Raw genomic sequence first — 21,079 nt, 5'->3', positions numbered from 1 at the left:
GAAACATCACCAATCCATGTCTTCCAGAGATGTTATCTGACCAGCTGTGTTACTCCAGCACTGTGTATCCATTTTTGTAAACCAGCGTTTGCAGTTCCTCGTTTCTACCCTCATCTTGGAGTAAAGTTGAGAAGATATCAAATATCTTACATAGATACAGGTAATTTAGTTCAAAAGTACATCAATCAGTTCCAACTACTCATTTAATCATCATTGCTCAAATTATATTTTAGAATGGTGCACTCTAGAAGAAATGACTGAAAACATAACTCTGTATGTCGGTTTATGGGATGTGTGAGAAGATGGATTTTTTTTTTCTCAAATATCTGTCATCCTCGCTTGCTGCTTGATATGATTAAGACTGCCTGTCTGGGTGGGAGTCTATCTGAGGAAGGACTGCTGTTGCTAACAATGTGGCAAGTCTAAACTCAATATTTACTCACAGGAATGTGTACAGATACAAACATCAGCCGCTGCTGGAAGATCATCAACTCAGTGAAAGACGCACTCTTTATTTACTGTATGTACTATGAATAATATATACATTTGGAAAGAACAATCCTCACTTCAGCAGCACGTACACCAAAATGGGAACAATATAGAGAAGATTAGCCTGACCCTTACCCAAGGATGACATGCAAAATTGTGAAGCGTTCTATATTTTTTAAGGATTAAATATTAGTTAAATATTTGTAATGCGAGGGAGGTGTTGCATTGCTTGGCACATTGAATAAATATAATGCCATGTATCAAAGGTAATTATGGTATGTATTATGTAGGGTAATTTCAGAAAGAAAAAATGTGGCTTTGAGGAGGAGAACAATCTACTTAGGATTGTTGAAGGAATAGCACAGAAGGAGGCAATTCCGTCTCTCAACTCTGCCCTGATTTCTTCCAATTTTCAGAGTGAGCTCCTGGAAGCTTATTTCCAGAAGCTTACTGGAGCGTTTTAGCAGTTCATATTTTCCATTAGATTGAGACCTGAAATTAATCCTTCTGACTTGCTGGTGAGAACGCTGCAATACTCAGCCAAGATTGACACCACAGGCTTTCCATTGTCTTGTCCTGCCTTGAATATTTGTTGTCTGCATAACATTTTGTTATTCATCTACTTTCTTCCTTTGTATTCACTGGAATTTAGAAGGATGAGAGGGGATCTTTCAGAAACATATAAAATTATTAAGGGATTGGACATGCTAGATGCAGGAAACATGTTCCCGATGTTGGAGGAGTCCAGAACCAGGGGCCACAGTTTAAGAATAAGGGGTAGGCCATTTAGAACTGATATGAGGAAAAACTTTTTCATACAGAGAGTTGTGAATTTGTGGAATTCTCTGCCTCAGAAGGCAGTGGAGGCCGATTCACAGGATGCATTCAAAAGAGAGTTAGATAGAGCTCTTAGGGCTAACAGAATCAAGGGGTATAGGGAGAAGGCAGGAACGGGGTACTGATTGTGGATGATCAGCCATTGAATGGCGGTGCTGGCTCGAAGGGCCGAATGGCCTACTCCTGCACCTATTGTCGATGTATCTATGTATTTAAGAAGTGTTCTACGCTAAAAAGTGGCTACGTTTCCAAAGTACTTAATCAGCTGTGAAGTGTTTTAATTATAATTTAAATTAAGTATTTTAAATAAATTGATGACTTTGAAATAGATTGATATTTTGTTAAAATGGGGGAATACAGTAGGAGCATATTATACCATTGCTATGAAATTCCTCAGTAATATCCAAAGCAGCAATTTTCCCAGGAAAATTGCCCCAGTGTCTTTATTTCCAGTATTGCCTCCTCTCAGCTATGTTGACAGTTATATTGAGACAGATTTCATATCAATTTACCTGTAGTTTCTAAACATGTGCTCAAAATTTTAAAAACAGCCTTCACAACACACTTTTGAGATTCAGTGCTCATTGTCAATGCTCCTATCCACAATTTGTGTTGCAATGGACAAAGAGAACATCAGCTAAAGCCAAATTGGGATCAGATGCCAACTTTGAATCGAAAGCTTACTTTCCAGCTGTCTTGCAGCTGAAGATCGTTTCTTTTTGGCCTCACGTTGTTTCCCCTGGGTGGCCCCCTTTACACTGCCAGGCTCAGAGCTCAGAATTCACAAACGTGGCAGTAATGACAACAGATTAGTAATGTTACCATCAATTATGCACCAATCACTGTCTGCCTGTCTGACAATGAAGCAGAGCATTATTGAGAAAAATCGCAAAAGCCCACCTTCTGGCATCAAACCTGTGCCAAAAGAGAGGTCGGTTTCACAGCATGTGTCATATGATGCAAAGCCAGTTAAAAAAATGAATTTCCAAATTCAAATGATTTTCAATTCCAGTCAATCTTTCCTAAAGAAGGGTCCCGACCCTAAAAACATCACCTGTCCATGTTCGCCAGAGATACTGCCTGACCTGGAGTTAATCCAGCACTTTGAAACTTTCGTTTTTATTCACAAAGTGCTGGAGTGACTCAGCAGGTCAGGCAGCATCTCGGGAGAGAAGGAATGGGTGACGTTTCGGGTCGAGACCCTTCTTCAGACTGAATCTTTGAATCTTTCCTTCATTTGGATAAAATGAATTTGTGATAAACAAATTGTGATAAACACTCCATAATTTACATCATGCTTTATTTGTGTAATCGGATGACTGCAAATTGTACTTTGTTTCCATTTTGTTAATCATACAACATTTCACAATGAACAATGAAAACACACTCAGGTTTAAAATGAGCCTATTTACACCATTTGGATTATAAAGCATTTTGCTTGGTTCATTTTAGTTTCCCAAAATATGCTGCTTACACTTGGTTTCGCATTTCAGCTAAGATTACCGTTGCAACTGAACACACAGGAGGTACAACGCGCTCTGCAAAGGGTCAACCCATGCAAGGCTGCAGGACCGGATGGAGTTCAAGGAAGGGTACTGAAGGACTGTGCTGAACAGCTGGTTGAGGTATTCACCAGGATCTTTAACCTGTCATTATCTCTAGCTACGGTCCCCAAGTGCCTGAAGTCGGCTATCATAGTTCCGGTGCCGAAAAAAGCAAAGATCTCCAACCTGAACGACTACCGCCCGGTTGCCCTAACGCCGATAGTCATGAAGTGCTTTGAGAGGCTGGTCCTCTCACACATCAAATCTAGCATCCCTGACTCACTGGACCCACATCAATTTGCATACAGGGCAAATAGATCCACAGAGGACGCCATCTCTCTGGCTCTTCACACTGTCCTGACTCACCTAGAGAGACAGGGCACGTACGTGAGGATGCCATTCATAGATTATAGCTCCGCCTTCAACACGGTCATCCCCACCAAGCTCATCACCAAACTCCACCAGCTAGGCCTCAGCTCGTCTATCAACGGGGACAGTGTGGAGAGAGTGTCCAGCTTCAAGTTTCTGGGCACTCACATTTCGGAGGACCTAACATGGTCCAATAACACTGCTGCGCTTGTCAAGAAGGCACAACAAAGACTGTTCTACTTAAGAACACAGAAAAAGTCTGGTCTACCCCAACAGCTGCTGACGACCTTCTACCGCTGCACCATAGAGAGCATCCTAACACATGGCATCCCTGTGTGGTACCTCAGCTGCACGGAGGCAGAAAGGAAAGCTCTACAGCGGGTAGTCCATAGAGCTCAGAGGGCCATCGGAACACAGCTACCATACTTGGAGGGCATCTACAACACACGATGCCTCAGAAAAGCCATCAGCATCCACAAAGACTCTTCACACCCCTGCAACAGTCTGTTCGAACTCCTTCCATCGGGCAGACGATACAAGGCCTTCTGCGCCCGCACCTCCAGACTCAGGAACAGCTTCATCCCCAGGGCCATAGCTGCTATGAACCGGTCCTGCTGAGCCGGATGGCCACAACGCATAGATCAACTTGCACTTTACCCTGTCTAAAAACTGTTACAATTGTTTCGTTTCGTTGGGTTGCTGTTAATTACTTAAATTATTGCATCGTATGGGAGGCGCATTCCCAATCTCGTTGTACCCCTGGGTACAATGACAATAAAGATATATTGTATTGTATTGTATTGTATTGAATTGTACAGTAGCTGAAGTTTAATTTGTTGCAGCAGATTGTATATTAAGCAATTGATTAAAAAAATGATATAATGTTCCACGGAAAGGTAACCCAGGAGTTTAACCCTGAACATTTGGAGAGAACATAGAACATAGAACAGTACGGATCAGTCTGAAGAAGGGCCGTGAACCTGAAACATCCATTTTCTCCACAGGTGCTACCTCACATGCTGAGTTCCTCGGGTACTTTGTTTTTTGTTCATGACTCCAGGATCCACAGTCTCTTGTGTCTCTTTAAAAGAGCACAGCACAGGAACAGTGCCTTTGGTCCACAATGTCTGTGCCAAACATGAAACCTACTTAAACTAATCCTTCTCTTGCACATGTTCCATGTCCCCCCATATCCCAAGTAAGCATGTATCTCTCTAAAAGTCTCTTTAGTGCCACTGTAGCATCTGCTTCCACCAGCACACCTGACAGCACGTTCCAGGCATCTATCACCCTCTGTGTAAAAGAAACTTACTCCACACACACATCTCCATTGAACCTTCTCCCTTTGTCCTTATAACTGTGCTCTCCAGTATTTAACATTTTCACCTTGGGGGAAAGGTCATAAGGTCATAAGGAATAGGAGTAGAATTAGGCCATTCGGCCCATTGCCTACTCCGTCATTCATCATGGCTGATCTATCTTTTCTTCCTAACCCCATTCTCCTGTCTTCTCCCCATAACTGCTGACACCTGTACTAATCAAGAATCTATCTATCGCTGCCTTAAAAACGTGGCCTCTACAACCTGTGGCAAAGAATTCCACAGATTCACCACCCTCTGACTAAAGAAATTTCTCCTCATCTCCTTCCTAAAAGAACGTCCTTTAATTCTGAGGCTATGACCTCTAGACCTAGATTCCCACTAGCGGAAGCATCCTCGCCACAAAGGTTCTTACTGTCTACCCTAACAATGCCTCATAATTTCATAAACCTCTGTCAGTCACCTACCAGCCTCCAATGCTCCAGGGAAATTAATATGTCTGTCCAACCTCTCCTGATAGCTAATATCCTAAAATCCAGGAAGCATCCTGGTAAACATCTTCTGCACCTTCTCCAAAACCTCCACACCCTTCCTGTGATGGGCAATCAAACTGCATACAATACTCCAAATGCGGCCTAATGAAAGTTCTAGAAAGCTGCGACATAACGTCACTGATAAATTTCCATCCTATGTGCTTAGAAGGCTGTTAAAAGATGCTAATATGTAAGTGAGTCTTCTGTTGCAGAGAACCAAGTACATGATGCAAAGAGGTTACAAGATCAAGTAAATTGTGAAATAAAGTAGTGTGGCGCGTCGATAAAGGCCCGAAATAAAGGCAAGGAGCCAGGTATTTCGGGACGTTATATTTTCTTATACCTCGGTTATCAGACGGGTCGAGTCTGCCGGAATGGCTTGGCGCCCAAACCTTGTCCTTATATACCTGGTACCGGACCGCCTCCCTGGACTGGTCCATTCCCGTGCCGAGGGGTCGGTAGAAGTATGGCCCGACCCTTGGGAGCCGCCACAGTACCCCCCCCCCAGAACCGGAGGCACAAAACGCACTGGTGGTCGCACAACCCGACCGGACCGCGTACGGTAATCGATCGACAGAGGGGCCGGCGGAGGCACAGTTGGAGGGACAGGTGGTGGGACCCGCAAAGGGGGGCGACCTCATGGCCGAGGCTGGGCAACTCGCACCGGTTGGTCGATGTCTAAATGGGCCGGCTTCAGGCGGTCAATTGACACGGCCTCTGGCCGGCCCCCCATGTCCAAGACAAAGGTTGTCTTTCCGTGCTCCAGCACCCGGTACGGGCCCTCATACGGCCTCTGGAGTGGCGTCCGGTGGGCGTCACGGCACAGGAACACAAAGGCGCAGTCCCGGAGGGCCGATGGCACGTAAAGGTGGAATGTCCCATGGCGGGACGTCGGCACGGGTGCGAGCTTGCCAACTCGCTCTCGGAGGCGCTGTAGGGTGGATGAGGGCAGTTCCTCTCGCCCCGGCAACGTGGGCACGAACTCCCCGGGCACCGTGAGTGGGGACCCGTAGACGAGCTCCGCTGAGGATGAAGCCAGGTCTTCCTTGGGCGCAGTCCGGATGCCCAGCAAGACCCATGGTAGCTCGTCCATCCAGTCGCGGCCGGAGAGTCGCGCCTTCAGCGCTGCCTTCAGCTGCCGGTGGAACCTCTCCACCAGGCCGTTTGCCTGCGGGTGATAGGCCGTGGTGTGGTGCAGCCGCACGCCCAACAGGTGGGCCATGGCCGACCACAGCTCGGATGTGAACTGTGGCCCCCGGTCCGATGAGATGACCATCGGCACCCCAAAGCGAGCAATCCAGTGCGCGGCCAACGCACGAGCGCATGTGGCTGTAGATGTATCGGCCAGTGGTATGGCCTCCGGCCACCGCGTGAAACGGTCCACCACCGTGAGGAGGTGGGTGATGCCCCGGGACGGCGGGAGCGGGCCCACAATGTCCACGTGCAGGTGGTCGAAACGTCGGCAGGGTAGGCTGATCCCTTGGAGTGGCGCCCGGACGTGGCATTGAATTTTTGCCGTCTGGCACGGAATGCAGGTGCGGGCCCAGTGGCCAACCTGCTTGCGCAGATCATGCCACATGAACCGCGCAGCTACCAATGCGATCGTTGCCCGGATGGATGGGTGAGCCAGCCCGTGGACCACGTCGAACACCCTCCTGCGCCATGCGGCCGGGACGATGGGGCGCGGCTGACCTGCCGACACATCGCATATTATCCGGGGCCGAGGGGAACATCCTCAAGGCGGAGGCCAGAGATGGCAGTCCGGTAGGCGGGCATCTCCCCGTCCGTTAGCCTGGCCTCCGCCGGGCAGAATAATCAATGCCGGTTGCCACTTCTACAACGGCATTGATGGCGGGGCGAGACAATGCGACGGCCACCCGGTTTTCCTTCCCCTCAATGAAGCGGATGGAGGTGGTGAATTCCGATATGTAGGCCAACTGGCGTTGCTGTCGGGCGGACCATGGGTCGGAGACCTTTGCCAGGGCGAACGTGAGCGGCTTGTGGTCCGTGTAAGCGGTGAACGGGCGGCCCTCCAGAAAATAGCGGAAGTGACGAACGGCCAGGTACAAGGCGAGGAGCTCGCGGTCGAAGGCGCTGTACTTCCTCTGGGCGTTGTCGAGGTGCCGGCTGAAGAAGGCCAGGGGGCGCCAACCCCCGGCCGTGAGTTGCTCCAGTACGGCACCAACCGCCAACTCTGAGGCGTCCACCGTAAGGGCCGTCGGGGCATCCTCCCGTGGGTGAACCAGCAGAACAGCCCGAGCCAGGGCCTCCTTCGCGCCGTCAAAGGCTGTTACCGCCTCGTCGGTCCACACGACGTTCTTACGCTTGCCCGCCAGCAGCTCGTATAGCAAAGCATGGTCAGATTTCTATTATACACTTGCTGAAATGTTAAATGAATAGGAATTGTTGACACCAGAAATAAAAGGTTCCTGGGACATTTACTTTCTAAACATGCAAATAATTTGTAATATGTCAATTGCTTGCTTGGAACTGAGCACTGGGTTACTTTTTATTTTGATATAAGCCACATCAGAACCTCCCAAGACTGACACAAAGTGCTGGAGTAACTCAGCAGGTCAGGCAGCATCTCTGGAGAACATAGATAAGTAATGTTTTGGGTCGAGGCCCTTCTTTGTCTGAGGAAGGGAATCAACCCAAGCGTTACCTACCTATCTTCTCCAGAGATGCTGCCTGATTTGCTGAGTTACTCTTGAACTTTGTGTTCTTTTGTTTATTAATCAGCATCTGCTATTCCTTGTTTCTTCATTCCACCAAGATTGTGATTGACATGAAGTGTTTCAGTTATGGGCTGAAGTTGGATAGGTTGGGTTGGTTTTATTTGGAGCAGCGGAGGCTGCTGGAGAACCTGACAGTCTGAAGAAGGAATCGGACCTGAAACATTACCTATCCATGTTCTCCAGACATGCTGCCTGACCCATTGAGTTATTCCAGCACTGTGTGTGCTATAAAGGTATACAAAATTAAGACCTCACCCAGGTTCTGAGGCTCCACACACTAATTGTTCTTTGATCCTAATGTCCTTATTTTCTTCCCTGGTTACCTGCTAATTTCCTTGATCAATATTGCATTGCATCTTCCTCTTTGCTTCTTCATCCCCTCTCATGCCTGGTTTCTATTCCTTGCAATCTAATGAGTTAGCTTTCTAGCATTAAAATAGATGCAATTTAGCCTTATAATTCTTCCACGTGCTTTTACAAGTCCACTTCTGCCTGCATGCTGGACTGGCCTTAGTTTTTTCTTTTATATTTCATTATACAACAGCTCTGTGCCATTTCCCTGTTATATTAGTATAACTTCCCACCAACAGCATGAGCAAACCTCCCTGCAAGGATTTTTTATTTATTTAAAATCGTTGAAAACATTAGCGACGCAGTGGTGCTGGATTCCGATGGGCACGATGACGGATGCATCACACATCTCTGTCCTCCATACAGCTGGCAAGCTCCTCTTTTGTCTTTGCATATGCGTCTGCCATCAATGACTTCAGCATCGTCTTGTTTGGTCGTCTCGGGTTCCGTCTTCCATGGGTGGGTTCCCACAGCACAACCTTGTTTGCTGGTATTTCTGGATGGCGGTGGCAATGACCAGCGAGCCTCATCCTTCTCAACCTGATCTTCTCAGTCAGAGGTGGAATCTCCCCATAGAGCTGCGTGTTGGTGATGTCCAACTGACATTTTGACATTTTCTGAGCATTCAGGTGTAGATACCATCGAGAGACTTGGACAGTGCTGGAGTGAGAGTCCATGCCTCACACCTGTACAATAATATTGTCTCTATAGTTGCATGGAAGAATCTCAGTTTGAGATCCTTAGACATCGGAGATGTCCAGATTCTCCTTATGTTATTGAGGGCTTTCCATGCGAGCGCTTCCCGGACCTTGATGTTATTCTCCGAGCTCTGCATCCTCACTCCCAGGTACTTGAAGTCCTCCACTTTCTTGAGGGATGCACCGCCACTGGTCGTAAGAGGTTGATGGTCACCACCGTTGAACGCCATGTACTCCGTCTTCTTGGCATTGAGGTGGAGGCCCACTTTGTCGCACTCCATCGCGACCCTGCTGAGCAGCTCCTGTGCCTCCCCAATTTGGTCTGACAGCAGGACAATGTCACCAGCGAAGTCAAGGTCTGACAAGTTGACTGACCCGATGCTTCTCGAACGCCTTGGGGTGGTTGTGAAGCCGAGGGCATCGTGTTCCTTGAGCTCGAGAAACCTGCAAGGACGTTGAACTTATTCCAATTCAGTCCTGCTTGTACAGGTTCCACTTTCCTCACACGTCTTCCCAGTGAAGAAAAAGCCCTCGCTTCTACACCACCCGTTTCATCATGTATTCGTCTAACCTAGCTTGCTTTTCGTAAATTAAGAAATAGACCCCTCTGCTTTGCATGGAAATGCTTGAAAAATTTTAATGCCACGCACAGCATGTCTTTTGAACTAAGAATGTCCTAGAGTTACTAAACACGCAATTACTCAGAATTAAAACCGATTCTTTTAAATGACTCAACAATTTTCTCGAACAGCTCTTAGGCTTTTTCCACAGAGCTTGGAAATTCTTTTCATGTGTCGATTCAATTCATTTTTGAAATTTTATGTTGATTCTGCATCAACTATAATTTCAGCCAGAACATTTTCTACTGCCTTACAGCGCCCAAGACCCATGTTTGATCATGACTAAGAGTGCTGTCTGTATGGAGTTTGTACGTTTTCCCTGTGACTGCCTGGGTTTTCTCCGGATGCTCCTGTTTCTTCCCACATTCCAAACACGTGAGGTTTGTAGGTTAATTGGCTTCTGTAAGTTTACCCTAGTATGTAGGATAGAACTAGTATTTGAATGATCGATGGTCGGCATGGACTCGATGGGCAGGAGGGCCTGTTTCCAAGCTGTTCCTGACGGTTCACAGATATTCAAGAGCATTGACTGAAGATCTGTATATATAGGAGCATGCAAATGTAACGAGGTTACATGTAATCAGACAAATGGGAATGCAGTGAGTGTTGACATAGTGTTGACCCACCTCCTTCAATGCTGTAAGAATATATAGTTATTGGTTTCTAAAGCAAAATTGGCTTGTACATGTCCAGTGCATCTTTAGTGTATTTATAGAACAAAAACACTAGATTTTAAAGAATTTTTAAGCACCAACAAAGGGGAGGGGGGGGGGGGAGGAGAGGGGAGTGGGGGGAGAGGGAGGAGGGAGGGGGAGGGGGGAGGGGAGTGGGGAGGGGAGTGGGGAGGGGAGGGGGGGAGGGGGGGAGGGGAGGGGGAGGGAAGGGGAGAGGGGAGGGGGAGGGGACGGGGAGGGGAAGAGGGGAGGGAGGGGGAGGGAGGGAGGGAGGGGGTAGGGAGGGGGGAGAGGGGAGGGGGGAGTGGAGGGGAGGGGAGGGGGAGGGAAGGGGGTGGGAGAGGAGAGGGTGCTGCAGGAGAGGTTTGGGCCCAATGGGTCCACTTGGTCTAGTCACAAATAAATCTGCTGGAATGCTTTTGAGTAAGTGTTTATTGCACTGAAAATCACAATTAAAGGCTTAACTAAATTGTGAAGGTTAAATTTGAAACACATCTCCTTTCAATGTTGGGCAAAACTGCTCACCAAACAACTAATTTATTATGAGCCTGGCATAGCTAAACATAGAGGTGTTTTATGTGCTATTTTGAGTAGAAAGTAACATGTTAATGCTGAATTTATACATGCCACTTCAATGAAGTCATCAGCACACTTAAAATGAACAGGATTTGTAAAAATAAAGTAAATTTCAAGGTTATGCACTCATCTGAGAATTAAAAATAGCTTTCTTTGCAGAGATGGGATTGGATGAACTGTTGCTAAGATGGGTTGATGCTTCACCAAAATATTGACCGTTTTGCAATAAATGCATATTTGCAAAGTTCTGACATTCAAAGCATTTCCTTTTCAAATCAATGTGAAGTAGTGACCATCCATTTGCTGAATCAAAGGCTTTTCACTGCCAGTAGGAATATTTATAGATGAAAATGGTGGCGTTGTGCCAACCAGATATAGAGAAAATTCTTGGAAGAAGTCCACACAATTTGTGGAGCACCCACCCCGAAGGGAACCGAGTATTTTATTGTTTTGCATCTTACTGGCACAGAAGAAGAGATGAGGCTTGGGGCAGCCTACTTCCTGGTTCTGCTCTGATTTTCTTATGTCCAGCTGAAGATGTCTCTCCAATCCTGCAAGGGGAGCCAACTTTTCAATCAGCTACTCCTTCAATGATGCCAGGATCCGATCCTGACCTGACCTGAAATTTCTACTTAATTCATTGGGGTTCAGAGGCAGGATTCCCAGTCCTACTTCACCCATGGGCAAGTGGAACGGCAAGGCATTGGTACAAGCTGCTTCCACCTGCACCTTAAATGGGTTTTTTGGTTGGTCCAAATATTCCAGATCTACAATGGAGCATTTCAAATCCCTTTAGTTTTAGTTTAGTTTATTGTCACAAGTACCGAGGTACAGTGCAAAGCTTTTGTTGCATGCTAACCAGTCAGCGGAAAAACAATACATGATGACAATCTAGCCATTTACAGTGTATACATGATAAGGGAATAATATTTAGTGCAAGGTAAAGCCAGTTTTTCCACCCCATGCCCACAAAATGATTGACAATCACATTCTTTGAACTGGCATTGAAAAGTTTTATTTTGTACAAAAATTCAGACTGATGATATGATCCAACCTCTGGAAATCATAGCAAAGGGTAAAATGCATGACAGCATAACAATTGCGATAACTATAATTTCCTTCAGTAAAATTAACTATGATTATTGTAATTTAACAGTCCTACCGCCATTAACTTTGTGTGAATGTGCTGACATCCTCTATTTACAGAAGAACAAAATTGACATTCTGATTTTACATATATATTCTACACAAAACTGTGATAGATTTTACTAATTGTATCTCCTGTGAAAGTTTCTTTATGCATTGAGAGAGCAGAAGATTCTGGATAAGAAAGTCAAAATGCCCTGCATAATTTTAATGGAAATCACCATCATGCTGTGATGGCTGACCTCTGAACCCAATTTCCCCAATTTCCACATGCTAACCAATAAAAAAATCTGCCCTTGTATCGTGGCGCGGTTGTAAAAGTTGAAAATTAAATACATGTAAGTAGTTGGATTTATTCAGGGCCCTGGATCTTAAATATACCACAACATGGCCATAAACCTTTCATTCTTATGACTGGGTGGACTGGTTTGAATTAACACTGTCTTGAACGGTAGTAATTCCTCTTCCACTTGTTCACCCTAACACTTTGGAGATGAGTTATTCCAGAAATCAATCACTCCCCATGATCTGTGGTGTGTCTAATAGAGAGGCCTTAGTCCTGAATTGCTATGCCCACTTGCATCCATGTGGTCAATGTTAGGTATAGGGATCAAAATGAAAACATCAAGGCAGCATTTAACCACAGTCGCCATCTGCTTGTCTCCATTCCCTACTAGTTAGGTGATGTTTGACGAGTCATCATTTTGATCTTTGTAGATTCATGGAAATTTGTTGGCTTGTTTTTCAACTGCTTCAAAGAAAGGTGAGCAGACACCAGGAGTTTGAGTGTCAGCAGTTCTGATCTTGAAAGACGTGGGACATGCTGAAGTCTGCTTGACTATACTTATCTCAGCTGGATGCATGTCTAAGGGTAAGGAAAGCGGTGACTTGGAGTTTGGTTCCACAAAACAGATGTCAGATTCAGAGATAAATTCATAAAAACCTCAATCATTTTGTTAGGACCATTATAGCCTGGCAGGTGTAATGAACAAGTGTTGAGTTCAAAGTACAAATCTGAATAGTCTTAAATCATGGTAGCCTCAGTTGCTGCACAAATATTCCAGTTTGATCTGATTCAGACCTGGTCAGATGCAAATTAGGTTTTGCTACCCGTTCTTTTAGTTAAGTACATTTCCACTCATCATGCAGTAAGAATTCAACCTTGTCTTTAGTGCATTTTGTTCATTACTGCTGGACATATATGAGCATTTAATCTGTAGCAAAACCTAAAATGCTGGAGGAACAATGGGTCAGCTTCAATTTAAGTTTCAGTTTAGTTTATGGTCACATGTACTGAGGTACAGTGAAAAGCCTTTGTTAACCAGTCAGCGGAAAGACAATTCATAATTACAATCGAGCCATTTACAGTGTATAGACACACAATAAGGGAATAATGTTTAGTGCAAGGTAAAGCCAGTAAAGTCTGATCAAAGGTAGTCCAAGGGTTACCAATGAGGTAGATATTAGTTCAGGACTGATAATAGGTCAGGCAACATCTGTGGAGGGAATTAACAGAAGATCTTTTGGGTCAGGACCCTCTGCTACAATCTGTATGAAGAAGGGTCCCAACCCAAAATGTCACCTATCCATGTCCTCTGGAGATGCTGCCTGACCCATTGAGTTACTCCAGCACTTTGTGTCTCATTTGTAAACCAGCATCTGCGGTACCTCGTGCAGAACATTGAGTAAAACATGCGCCCGGCACTTTTACATGTGTTGTGTGCTAGTGACCAAATACCAAGTGGTTCCCCCATTGTATCAGCTGTACATGTTATGCCATCTTTCTTGTTGTTTAGGCAATTTATCTTTCAAACCAAATTTCCTGTGTTCTGTTTTAACACAATTGTTTGATTGTATTTTAAAATAAAGCAAAAAAAAGTGATTATTTATATCTATCACAACCCAAACTAAAATGCTTTGAAATTTATATGCGGCTAACTGTTGGTGCAGACTATCGCCTGTTATTAGCCCCTACCTGCACTTTAATGTTATCTGAGGCTGAGGAACTGGGTCACTAGTGACTGGATGATCAAACTCACACTTTGAATTTGAAAATGCTACTCTGTTCAAAAGTTTGGTTCAGGGGTATGGATGGATGGATAAGATGTCTACATAGGTACGGGCGTCTCGGTTATAGACCTCTTGGGTATGACTTCTACATGGATAGGACAGATTTGGTGGGATATGGACCAAGCGCAGGCAGGTGGAACTAGTGTAGCTGGGACATGTTGGCCGGTGTGGACAAGTTGGGCAGAAGGGCCTGTTTCCACACGATATCACTCTATGACTATGACTCTATGTATGGTGGTGGGGCAGAAAGACGGGGGTGTGGCGATGGTGGATGGATAATGATGAGATGGGGAGTTGCTGGAGGGATTGAAGGAATGTGGGGATGGCAGTGAGGTGGCAGAGGGATGGAGGGATTAGTTGATTATCTAGCGTAAGTTTTAGTCTAGCACAGTTGAGAAGATCAGCTTCCCCTGACGATAGTCAATGATGGTCTGTCTCAGGGCAATTAAACCAAGTTCTTCCATGCTGCAAATATCACAGTTCTTCAAGAAGCTTGGAAAATGCTACACATCTTTCAACCTATTTGGGGCTATTTTCAGAGTTAAATTTAATCTCTTGATATTGGAATGTATTCATCTCCAAGGTTGAAAATAATGGATTCCAAACTATTATTTTTCCCACCAACAGGTGAAGCCATAAATTAGATCAGTTGATCGCATTTTTTGGGGCAAACAGATCAGTGAAATGTAGGAACTCGGTGCATCTGCCGCACTTCATGCTTCTTTCAAGTGTCCTCCCTTTCCTTACAGATTGACTGGTGTGGGATCAATTGACCCATACGTATCTAATGGGATTATATTGTTTAAGATGCAGTCTCATACTGAGTTGTTAATCTGTTGTGCCTGTTTGGATGGATAAGAAATTAACTGTGGCATTATTTAAAGAGAGCAGAAGCTTCAGAGGAAAGGAGAGGAGAGACACTCCACATTCCTCATGCTGCCTCGGCAAGGCCACCAGCATATTCGAGGATAAGTCGCATTCCAGCCATTCCCTCTTCTCCCCTCTTCCATCGGGAAAAAGGTATAGGTCTGAAAACACACATCTCCAGATTCAGGGACAGTTTCTTCCCAGCTGTTATCAGCCAACAGAAGTATCTTTGATTGACCTTACTGTACTTTATCTTGCACTAAACATTATTCATGTTATCCCCTTTATCATGTATCTATAGACTGTGGATGATTGTAATCATGTATTGTCTTTATGCTGACTCGTGAGCATACAACAAAAGCTTTTCCCTGTACCTCGGAACATGTGACAATAAACTAAACTCAACATTCCCAGGCCAACATATCACCCAATTGTGCCATCCAGCCCATTGTCTCAATTTTATGTTGGATTATAATCAAAGACCTACTGTGGTTGCCTGAAATATTTGTCTGTTTATGTGCATCGTGTTATCTTCTTCAGATGCTGGTGTGGATGCATCTGCCACACTTCAAGAATTTAGAGAACTCATCTGATTTCTCTTCATAATTGAAAACAATTAATTCAGAGAATTTAGATATTTGAATGGGTTTCAATTCAAACATTTCTCAATTTCACCTATATCCAATTTACATGTGTATGTATGTGGTCATCATAGCCAATAAACTAACTTCAATGTAATCTTTACAGGATGCATTGTGTGCCTGCAGGAGAGGTTTGCACGGTAGGTTGCCAGGCCCGCAGGAGAGTTTTGGATCTGTTGGGGGAGGGTAGCCGGGCCTGTAGAAGAGGTTTGCCCCCAATGGGGGTTGCCGTGCCTGCAGAAGAGATTTGGACCTAACGGGTCCATGCCCGTCTAGTATAAATATAAATGCTGTAAAAAATAAATGACAAATTACAGTAACTGGAATTTTCCTATCCTTCCTTTGCGTTGTTTCTGGATCGGAGTACATGCAGAATGAATATAGAAAATATTAGGAAGTGTTTAAATTGAAATCCATTCAAATGTTTCAGTACTCTGAATAAATGTTTCTAGATCAGAAGTAAACTATTGTGGATTTTGCTTTCAACAACATCTTTCATGAAATTGCCTTTAAATTAAAAAAGGTGAAAAAAGTAAAGCAAAACATATTAGTTTTTCTGAAGAGTTTTTATTACAGGACAAGACAATTGCTTCTGAATGGTTCCTTAAAAAAATACTGGAACAGGATAAAAGTACCTTGATATTTTCTGACGTCTTAGCATTAAAAATTGGCATCAAATGTTAACGTACGATCTGTACGTGTCACACAAAGGAATGAATGAGCTATTCATTCTAAACTGACACATTTCTAGTTTTACCTTCCTGGTATTTATTTTGGCAGCTCACTGCTCATACCAGATATTTTTAAATCTGTATTTGTTTCTATAGTTTTTGCTTCCCAAAATGTTTCAACTACTCAAATTTCATACTTCTTTGTATGGAGACTGGAATGTTTAACTAACTGCTATGCTGGTGGAACAAGAGTGATCATAAAGCAGTGTTTTTTTATAGCCATTGCAACATAAATAAAACTGTTGATCTTACCTTCTTGGGAGTCAAATGAAAACATCCTGGAATCAACAACCCTCCCACGTAAATTGTTTAAGGATAATGTTAAATCAAGGATCATGCTACAAATGTGCTCATCATAACACTGATCTGGTACATTAAGGTCAGTGTTGGCCCCTATGTGCACATTAGCTTTGCATTACAATAGATCACAATGTATGTGGTACCTTGTATTATTCAGCCAGAGCTGAACATATTTCTCAGCATCTGCATACAATGGCATCTTGTGCTTCTTGTGCTTCTTGTGAGTAGTGGTGGAAAGATTGGTGGAAACAGGGCCATGACGTGAAAAGATTAAATAGGACTCTATCTTTTCAAAAAATACTTAAGCATCACTCCATTCACTACGAAATACTCAGCTTTAATCTTGAATTTACAGGACATCATACACCAGGAATAATTTGATGATATTTCTCTTTCACATATAAACATTTTTTTATAAATCCAGTAGGCTATCTCTTTTACTTGAGTCAGATATTTGACTTTTAAAAAAAATGGATTTGATACATACTAAGTCGGCCCAACTGCCTGACTCAATTGTTATGCCAGTTTGCAATCATCCATTTATTCAGATGTGGCACAGTGGCTACCTTGCAGCGCCAGAGACCTGGGTTTGATCCTGACTACGGGTGGTGTCTGTACGGAGTTTGTACGTTCTCCCTGTGACCACGTGGGTTTTCCCTGGGTGCTCCGGTTTCCTCCCACACTCCAAAGACTTACAGTTTGCAGGTTAATTTGCTTTGGTAAGAACTGTAAATTGTCCTTAATGTGAAGGATAGTGCTTGTTTATGGGGAATGTTGGTCGGCTCGGACTCAGTCTCAAAACTGAACTAAACTAGTTAAGTGTACTTAAGAAAATGACGTTAGCTTTCACTGAATCAATTCAGCCTTGTGTTCGAAAGGTCTTGTTTATAGAGAAGTAACTTGAGGGCAGTCAGATTGGTCTCTCGGTGGGGCAGAATGTTGATGTCTGGCAATTGCTTTCTCTGCTGACTAATTCCTGACTGCAGCTGTGCTACCACAAGGTAGTACTTAACAAAGTATTGGTAGCTGAGGGGGAAGGAAGGTTGTTGTGTACATCACTTCAGGTTAGTCCCTTGCATGCAGCAGGGGGTCATAACAAAAGGAAGATCTTGTGAATACCTTCCACAATTTCCTTGTTCTCCAAAGAACCTTGAGTAGAACGGAAGGACTATAGAAGAGACGCAAATGGAATTCACAGAGCATAAGAAAATAGCCTTTAGAGGGGCAAAAATAGTGCCAAGAACATTGATTTCATAGGAACTGGAGCCTCTTAGGTCAAACTAGTGGCACCCGTCAGGTCCGAAACACTATAGGCTAAATATTTAAGTGGCTGACCCACTGAAGAAAGATGCTTGCTCCAGTCTGCTGTTTTAGTTAACTATTCCAAGCCATTACCTCCTGAACAGAGAGAGGAAAGACGCTATGGGACCAAGCTCTGTTTATCCCACGATCATTGGTGGATGATCTTTGTTCACACACTTCACGCAAACTTGTATATTTTGGAAATATTAGTCATGTTTTTTTCCCTTTGGTGCACAGTAAACGTAAGTTCTTTCATGGATCATATACGGTGGCGCAGCGGTAGAGCTGTTGCCTTACAGCGCCAGAGGCCCAGGTTCGATCCTGACTATGGGTGCTGCCTGTACGGACTTTTTGTACATTTTCCCCGTGACCTGCATAGGTTTTCTCCGTGATCTTTGTTCTCCTCCCACACTCCAAAGACGTACAGGTAGGTAGGTTAACTGTCTTGGTATAACTTTAATTGTCCCTAGTGTGTGTAGATAGCATTAATGTGCGGGGATCACTGGTCGGGGCGGACTCGGTGAGTCGAAGGGCCTGTTACTGCAATGTATCTCCAAACTAAAAAAAAAAAAATCTGCTGAAACTAACTGGTGCTGACCAAAGTCATGCTACATCTCTCCAATGGAAGGGAAACACGGGAAGAAACATTTGCAGGAAGCAGTCATTTTGTGCACCTAATGAATTCCTAGATATCCTAGTGAAGAGGTAGACAACAGCAGAGAGGTCTGGTACACAGGAAACCCAGCACACCACAGAGTTTGAGATAAACCATTATTGAAAAGATGTGGACAGAGAGTTCAATGTTCACAGGGATGTCCCAGGGATCTGGTCCCAGATTTGGAAGAAACTTAATGTCCAAATAAATATGATCGTTTAGTTGAAGCTGCAAAATAGTTTACCTCAAATGTCTGACTACTCTAACAGTCACACATATCCTCTTTTATGCAGACATTGCAACATGTTCAGCAATATTCTTCCCTCTTGTTTGCAGGGGATAATGGCTTAGAACCATTAACTAAAGCAACAGACTGGAGCAACCTTCTTTTGTCATTAATGGCGGATTGAGAAAAGATTGCTTGGAGACACAGATGTGGCTACACAGAGCTCTAGAGCTACTTGCAGATTAAATTAATTGTGAAGCTGATGGTAGTACTCACTGAAGCCATTGGCAGTGACCCTTGCAGAGATTAACCAACCCCACAGAGACAAGACACTGAGCTCAGACAGAAGGGTCGACCCAAAACGTCACCCATTCCTTCTCTCCAGAGATACTGCCTGTCCCGCTGAATTACTCCAGCATTTTGTGTCTCTCTTCTGAGCTCAGACTGTTTTGCCTAGTATACAACAGGTCACCAATGAATATATGGCAATCATTTTAGCAACACTGACCATCAGAAGCAAACTATTCTATGTCCAATGCATTTAAATTAATTTCTAACACTAGAACTGTAACATTGTGCAAAAGGAAACTGGTGTAAAATCTTTTGGAGCATCCAGGGTTGTTTAAGGAGCTGTACAGTGGAAGCATTTTTGAACATTTCCTTCTGTGTGGACTGGCTCAGAGGTTTATCTTGTGCTTTTTAAGCATTAACAGTAATAATAACTATAATATATACAATAATAATATCATGGATGGATTAATAATGAAAAGATATTGTATGTTCTAACTGGTTTATATAATAATACCTATAATATACAGTATACAATATATTGTATATTATTATAAATCTTACAAAAATAAATGTAATGCAATAAATTAAGATTACATAAGCAACAAATATTTAGGATTTACACTTAGAAAGATTGAGTTTCGAAATACGTGAGATGACAATATTTTCCTGCAGATGGATAAAATGAGCCTAAATCAGCAGTCAGTTGGGGTCAAGGAAAGAGCGTTCACGTCGCGGCCCTGTTTCCACCAATCTTTCCACCACCACTCTCAAGAAGCACAAGAAGTGCAAGATGCCATTCTATGCAGATGCCGAGAAATACGTTCAGCTCTGGCTGGACAATTTCTTATCTTGTGATGTGGACTCGATAAGAAGAAGCAATCAGTTTTGCCCTGCACACAAATGTCTATTTCTTTGTTTTCTCTGGAACATAAATCAGCTGAGGTGTGCTACGGATTGTTGAATTATCATCAACAGCATTGCTTTACTAATGAAAGTTTAACTCCCATTGTATCATCCTTCAGGAAGATCCGTTAATCTCATTGATTCTGGTGCTTCTGCATTTAATTTCAATAAGAGTGCATGTGTCTGGTGCTTCACTCAAGCTGCAGGGTTTGACTTTTGGACTCATGTTGATCCCTATTGACCTCACTGAACTTTTGCTCCAAGATTAATGGATTCATTGAGCAAGCCCACCCGTGAAATTCTGACAGCCTTTTCATACAGAAAGAACAAACAGCGTTTTTTCACTTACTTACTACTACAATACCACCATTACCACAATGCTACTTATTGTAGTCATTATTTTGCATCTGAATCAGGCATCTATTTTATCTTTCACTCACGATCAAACAATCTATTAAGTATTAATAACATGGATGAATTAATAATGGAAAGACATTGTGATGTTCTAACTGTTGTACGATACTGTTTAGGTCTCTTTTGCAAATTTAAATATGGCTTAAAATGTAACTAGGCTAATTTTCAATGGTTTTTATTCTCAGAGCTTTTAAAACAAATTAGCAAATAGATTGATGTTAATATGAATCTAATTGTAATGTGAGGTATATATCTTTTTATTTATTGAAATGCATAATACGAATCATTTGTTGTAAAATTACCTTAATATCCAAAGACAGATCAAAACGTATTCAAATGCCACCACTGAGACATGTCTTTGACCTGGAATGTTAACTTAATTTCTCTGTTCACAGATGCTGCCTATGCTCAATCGCCTTTGCATGTGGTCTCAGTGGACTATTTCTGTACACTTTGTTAATTGGGGATTGTGCTTAGGTATGTCAATACTTTACTGATCTTTATGCAAAAAGAAGAATTTGTGTTTACACATGTGACAATAAAGCACCATTGACCATCTTCTGGTTACACTTCCAATTTCCAGAATCTGCAGTTTTTCATGGGCAAAGTTTGCAGACATGACATACATTTGAATATTATGGTCTGCTACAGACAACTGGTTCTGATGTTGCTTCACCTTGTTAGTGGTCTGAACATTTTACTTTTAAGGGAGATGATACAAAATGCCCCAAATCACAGCACCAAGTTGTGGCAATAGCATTGATTTGTGGCCTGATCTGAATACA

General features: G+C 43.5%; 1 non-coding gene across 1 annotated transcript; it reads left to right on the top strand.

The window, feature by feature from the left end:
- Positions 1 to 558: 558 nt before the first annotated feature.
- LOC144601233 (U6 spliceosomal RNA) lies at positions 559 to 665 on the top strand. Its single transcript, XR_013548273.1, has one exon. It is a non-coding gene; the product is annotated as a U6 spliceosomal RNA (small nuclear RNA).
- The last annotated feature ends 20,414 nt before the right edge of the window (positions 666 to 21,079 follow it).

Source organism: Rhinoraja longicauda, chromosome 1, assembly GCF_053455715.1.
Source record: "Rhinoraja longicauda isolate Sanriku21f chromosome 1, sRhiLon1.1, whole genome shotgun sequence".
NCBI lineage: Eukaryota > Metazoa > Chordata > Chondrichthyes > Rajiformes > Arhynchobatidae > Rhinoraja > Rhinoraja longicauda.
The sequence above is the reverse complement of the archived record's forward strand: the minus strand, read 5'-3'. Positions and strand labels throughout refer to the sequence as shown.